This window comes from Pan paniscus, chromosome 12, assembly GCF_029289425.2.
Source record: "Pan paniscus chromosome 12, NHGRI_mPanPan1-v2.0_pri, whole genome shotgun sequence".
NCBI lineage: Eukaryota > Metazoa > Chordata > Mammalia > Primates > Hominidae > Pan > Pan paniscus.
The window spans coordinates 64,802,555-64,808,798 of NC_073261.2; positions in this window are offsets into that span (position 1 = coordinate 64,802,555).

The window sequence follows — 6,244 nt, forward strand, 5'->3', positions numbered from 1 at the left end:
CACCATGCCCAGCTAATTTTTTGTATTTTCAGTGAAGACGTGGTTTCACCATGTTGGCCAGGATGGCCTTGATATCTTGACCTCATGATAAGCCCGCCTCAGCCTCCCAAAGTGCTGGGATTACAGGCATGAGCCCCTGCATCTGGCCTATTTATTTATTTATTGAGATAGAGTCTTACTCTGTCACCCAGGCTGGAGTGGAATGGCGTGATCTTGGCTCACTGCAGCCTCCTCCTCCCAGGTTCAAGCAATTCTCCTGCCTCAGCCTCCCAAGTAGCTGGAACTACAGGCATGCACCACCATCTTCGGCTAATTTTTTTTTTAATTTTGCATTTTTAGTAGAGACAGGATTTCGCCATGTTGGCCAGGCTGGTCTTGAACTCCTGGCCTCAAGTGATCCAGCCCCTACCCTTGGCCTCCCAACGTGCTGGGCTTACTGGCATGAGCTACCACGCCTGGCCTACGAGATGCTGCTTTTTTTTTTTTTTTTTTTTTGAGACTGAGTCTTGCTCTGTCGCGCAGGCTGGAGTGCAGTGGCAAGATCTCGGCTCACTGCAACCTCTGCCTCCCGGGTTCAAGCAATTCTCCTGCCTCAGCCTCCTGAGTAGCTGGAATTACAGGTGTGTGCCACCACGCCCAGCTAGTTTTTGTATTTTTAGTAGAAACGGGGTTTCACCATGTTGGTCAGGCTGGTCTTGAACTCCTGACCTCGTGATCCGCCCACTTCGGCCTCCCAAAGTGCTAGGAATACAGGCGTGAGCCACCGTGCCCGGCCTCAGATGTTTCTTTAGATCCAAACTTTCTAACTGCACTGGAGCTAGAAAGGAGCCCTGAAGAAGGTGGCAGTTAAGTTATTTTGCTACTTAACAATTGCTATTGGGTGAATGTTATAGAATCTTTTTTTGTCTGTTCGTTTGTAGAGACAGGGTCTCACTATGTTCTGGATACTCCAGCCTGGATACTCCAGGCTGATCTGGAACTCCTGGCCTCAAGCTATCCTCCCACTTCGGGCTCCTCAAGTCCTGGGATTACGAGTGTAAACCACCACACCTGGCCTGTTATAGAATCTTTTCACTAAGAAAGTTGCTTTATGCCAGGCACAGTGGCCCATGCCTGTAATCCCAGCACCTTGGGAGGCCAAGGTGGGCAGATTACTCAAGCCCAGGAGTTCAAGACCAGCCGGACAACATAGCAAAACCCTGCCTTTACAAAAAAATACAAAAATTAGCTGGGTATGGTGTTGCACACCTGTAGTCCAAGCTACTGGGAAGGCTGAAGTGGGAGGATGGCTTGAGCTGAGGAGGTTGAGGCTGCAGCCGATTGTGATAGTGCCACTGCATTCCAGCCTGGGTGACAGCAAGACCCTGTCTGAAAAAAAAAAAAAAAAAGTTGCTTTTTATGTCGTTTTTACATTACCAGGCTATTTTCACAAGATATTAATTGATTCCTTTAATTATATATAAAAAAAAAAAAACTGAGTTTACCCACCTCAGGCCAGATGTATCTAGAGAATTGGGAAATTCCTAATCTGGGCCTCTGATTAAATGGCAAAAGCCCAAGACTGGGACTGTCATCCTGCCACTGAACGCTGTGTGATCTCTCCCTTAATTGCATGATGCTTCATTTGCCTCATCTGTAAAATGAAAGTGTTGGTACAAACGATTTCTAAGGTTCTGAGGTTCAAAAATCTATTAGTCAAACCCATCTAGTTAATGTAAGACTGTCAGACTGAATCATACACTCAAAATGAAGTGAAGAGTTGGATCAATTGTATAGATCATTCTAGAAAAAAAATAAAAAATTAGTTAGACCTCAATTAGATATATTTCAGGCCACATTGTTTAGTCTATTTTATTTTTCTGGGGCTGTAAGACCAGAAACTACCTGACAGATCCAGGTAACTTGCGTGTTCTCAGCTCCATTTCACCTAGATGGGCCCCTCAGAGATTCAAGCACTTACACCTAACAATGTCAGGCTCCAAATACACTGAAAAAACAAAGACATTCCTTCAGCCCCAGTCCCAACCAGATCCTACATGTAGTGTCTACCACCGTTTAGCTAACCAGCCCTTTTCAAATTGAAAAGTACCAGTGAGTCACCTGGAGACCTTTTTAAAATGTACATTCTGATTCAGTAGATCTAGGGTGAGGCTCAAGATTCTACATTTCTAACAAGTTCCGGGTGGATGGTGATGCTGCTGGTCTCTGTTTCACACTTAAAGTGGCAAGGGGGCTAAACTACTAGCAGCTCACTGTCTTCTTTTTCAAATGCACGCTATTTTTGATTTAAAAAAACTCTTTAACTGATAAAGCTAATGCTGCTTTCAAATAACATTTGTGAAATAGAGTCAGAATTAAGGTCTTTCTTAAAATAAATGTGTTGAGTGTGGAGGCATTACACTTTGCTAAAGGTTAGGAAACTTAGAAGTGTTTCTTTTTCTTTAAATCTGTAGACAGATACCTTATACAGTAGCAAAGACTCATTAACATGTATAAATATCTTGCTCTAAAAAAGGACTCAAGGCAGTAGATTGTAAGGATTCATAATATAACCTATGCAAAACCCTTTAGCCCCCATGCCTAGCAGTTGCGAAAGGCTTAAACAAGAGATATATAACCAAGTAAGGCAAAAGATATAAAGAGGCATTTCATAGAAGGGACTTGAATGGTCAATAAACATATGAAAAAATGCACACAACTTTATTAGTAATCAGAGAACTGAAAATTTAAACCAAAAGGAAACACCACTTTATAACCTTCAGATAGTCAAAAAGGAAAAAAAATCATATAACAACACATGCTGGTAAGGATATGTTATACACTGCTGGTGGGATTTAAGTTGGTGCAATTTATTTATATTTTATTTTAAGGTTTTTTGTTTTTTTTTTTTTGAGACGGAGTCTCGCTCTGTCACCCAGGCTGGAGTGCAGTGGCGCGATCTTGGCTCACTGCAAGCTCCACCCCCCGGGTTCACGCCATTCTCCTGCCTCAGCCTCCCGAGCAGCTGAGACTACAGGCACCTGCCACCTCGCCCGGCTAATTTTTTGTATTTTTAGTAGAGACGGGGTTTCACAGTGTTAGCCAGGATGATCTCGATCCCCTGACCTCGTGATCCACCCGCCTCAGCCTCCCAAAGTGCTGGGATTACAGGCGTGAGCCACCGTGCCCGGCTATTTATTTATTTATTTATTTATTATTTTTTCTTTGAGACAGGGCCTCACTTTGTCATCCAGGCTAAAGTGCAGTGGTTCAATCACAGCTCGCTGCAACCTCTACCTCTAGGGCTCAATTGATCCTCCCACCTCAACTTCCTGAGTAGCTGAGACTACAGGCGCATGCCACAATGCCTGGCTAATTTTTTTTTTTTTTTTTTTTTTTGAGATGGAGTTTTGCTCCTGTTGCCCAGGCTGGAGTGCAATGACACAATCTCAGCTCACTACAACCCCTGCCTCCCGGGTTCAAGCGATGCTCCTGCCTCAGCCTCCTGAGTAGCTGGGATTACAGGCATATGCCACCACACCAGGCTAATTTTGTATTTTTAGTGTGGGGGGGGGCGGGGTTTCTCCATGTTGGTCAGGATGGTGTCGAACTCCCGACCTCAGGTGATCCACCTGCCTCGGCCTCCCAAAGTGCTGGGATTACAGGCATGAGCCACCATGCCCAGCTGCCTGGCTAATTTTGTATCTTTTTGTAGAGATGGGGTTTTGCTATGTTGCCCAGGCTGGTCTCGAATTTCTGGCCTCAAGTGATCCACCCTCCTTGGCCTCCCAGATTTAGCCAAGGGCTGGGATTTGCAAAGAGCTGGGATTACGGGCATGAGCCACTGCACCTAGCCCATAACTATATTTTGATAGTTACATAATAATCTATTATATCAAGCAGATAATTTACTTAGCTGTATTCATATTATTGACAATTAGATTGTTTCCTTTTTTATTATTCTGCTTTTCCAGTTTTCCTTCTCTTTTGGGTCATTTCCATATGAAAAACTTCTAACAGAATAATTATAAGGTCAAAGGGTTGGAACATGTATACAAGTCTTCAGACATGTACATAAAATAATTTCCGCAGCCAAAAATATATCTCCATTCAGATGTATTTCCATCACTTCAAATTCCGACTTCCTAAAATAGAAGTAGGCACTGCACTCCAGCCTAGGCAACAGAGTGAGACCCTGTCTCAAAAATAGAATAAAATAGAACAGCTCCCTATTATCACCCTTTCTAAACTGTTTTCCTTCTCCCCTTAACTCTATTACAGGCAATAGAAATATCCGGAACCCAGGTTGGCCAAATTCCTGCTCCTAATTCCTAGAAATACCCTCCTAGAAGAAAGACTGTCCTAGAGGAGACAGGTCTCCCTCAAGGGCCTAAATGTTCTGTGAAGTGCTTTTGGAAACTCTACTAATATATTTAAGGATTTGTTCATCTGTGATGACTGTGCTAAAAACCGTGTTAGCCAGGATGGTCTTGATCTCCTGACCTCGTGATCCATCCACCTCGGCCTCCCAAAGTGCTGGGATTACAGGCGTGAACCACCGCGCCCGGCCTCAAGATGCTTTTTATTTATTAACTTGTCCTCCCAACAACCCTATAAAGTGGCATTATTATCATTATGTGCTTGGCCCATAGTAGATGCTCAATGAATACTATTAAATGAGAGCATTCCTCTTTTAGAGTTGGGAAATGTGGCTTAGGACATTAAGTTACCCAGTGTTTCATAGCTAGTAAATGGTAAAGAAGTTACACAGAACAGTCTGTCTCCAGGGCCTACAAGCATTTTCCATGAAACCTCAAGGCTCTTTAAGATCATATCATACCCTAACCTACTTTTCTTTTCTTTTTTCTTTTTTTCCGAGACAGGATCTCACTCTGTCACCCAGGCTGGAGTGCAGTGGTGCCATCACGGCTCACTGCAACCTTGACCTTGAACTCCTGATCTCAAGCTATCCTCCTGCCTCAGCCTCCCAAGCAGCTGGGACTACAGGCGCACCCCACCCCTCCTGGCTAATTTTTGTTTTCTTTTTTTTTGAGATGGAGTCTTACTCTGTCACCCAGGCTGGAGTGCAGTGGTGTGATCTCGACTCACTGCAACCTCCACGTCCCGGGTTTGAGTGATTCTCCTGCCTCAGCCTCCCGAGTAGCTGGGATTACAGGCATGTGCCACCACACCCAGCTAATTTTTGTATTTTTGTAGAGACGGGGTTTCACCATGTTGTCCAGGGTAGTCTTGAACTCTTGACCTCAGATGATCCGCCCACCTTAGCTTCCCAAAGTACTGGGATTACAGGCGTGAGCCACCTTACCTGGCCCTAACCTACTTTTCTGGCCTCATGTCTGGATACTTTTGTCCATTTTCTATCCTAGTGGCTGTTCTCTGAATTTACCAATCTAGTTCATACTTGTTCATCTTTATTCTGGCTCTCAGGCCTGGAATGCCTTTCTCTCCTTCCCTCTTGGTTAGGTAACTTCTTCTCAATCTTCAGTATCCAGGCTGGAGTGCAGTGGCTTGATCTCGGCTCACTACAACCTCTGCCTCCCGGGTTCAAGCAACTCTTCTGCCTCAGCCTCCCAAGTAGCTGGAACTACAGACGCATGCCAACACACCCAGCTAATTTTTGTATTTTTGTAGAGATGGGGTTTCGCTATTTGGTCAGGCTGGTCTCGAGCTCCTGACCACAAGTGATCCGCCCCCACCTCGGCCTCCCAAAGTGCTGGGATTACAGGCGCTAGCCACCACTCCTGGCCTGTTTTTTATTTTTATTTTTATTATTTTTTTAAGAAGGAGTCTCGCTCTGTCGCCCAGGCTGGAGCGCAGTGGTGCAATCTTGGCTCACTGCAACCTCTGCCTCCCGGGTTCAAGTGATTATCTTGCCTCAGTCTCCTGAGTAGCTGAGATTACAGGTGCATGCCACCATGCCCGACTAATTTTTGTATTTTTAGTAGAGATGAGGTTTCACCATATTGGCCAGGCTGGTCTTGAACTCCTGACCTCAGGTGATCCCCTGACATGGGCTTCCCAAAGTGCTGGGATTACAGGCATGAGCTACGGTGCCTGGCCTGTTTTGATTATTATTATTATTATTACTATTTTTGAAACCCACTTTCGCTCTTGTTGCCCAGGCTGAAGTGCAATGGTGCAATCTTGGCTCACTGCAACATCCACATCCCAGGTTCAAGTGATTCTCTTGCCTCAGCCTCCTGAGTAGCTGGGATTACAGGTGTGCACCACCACACCCGGCTAA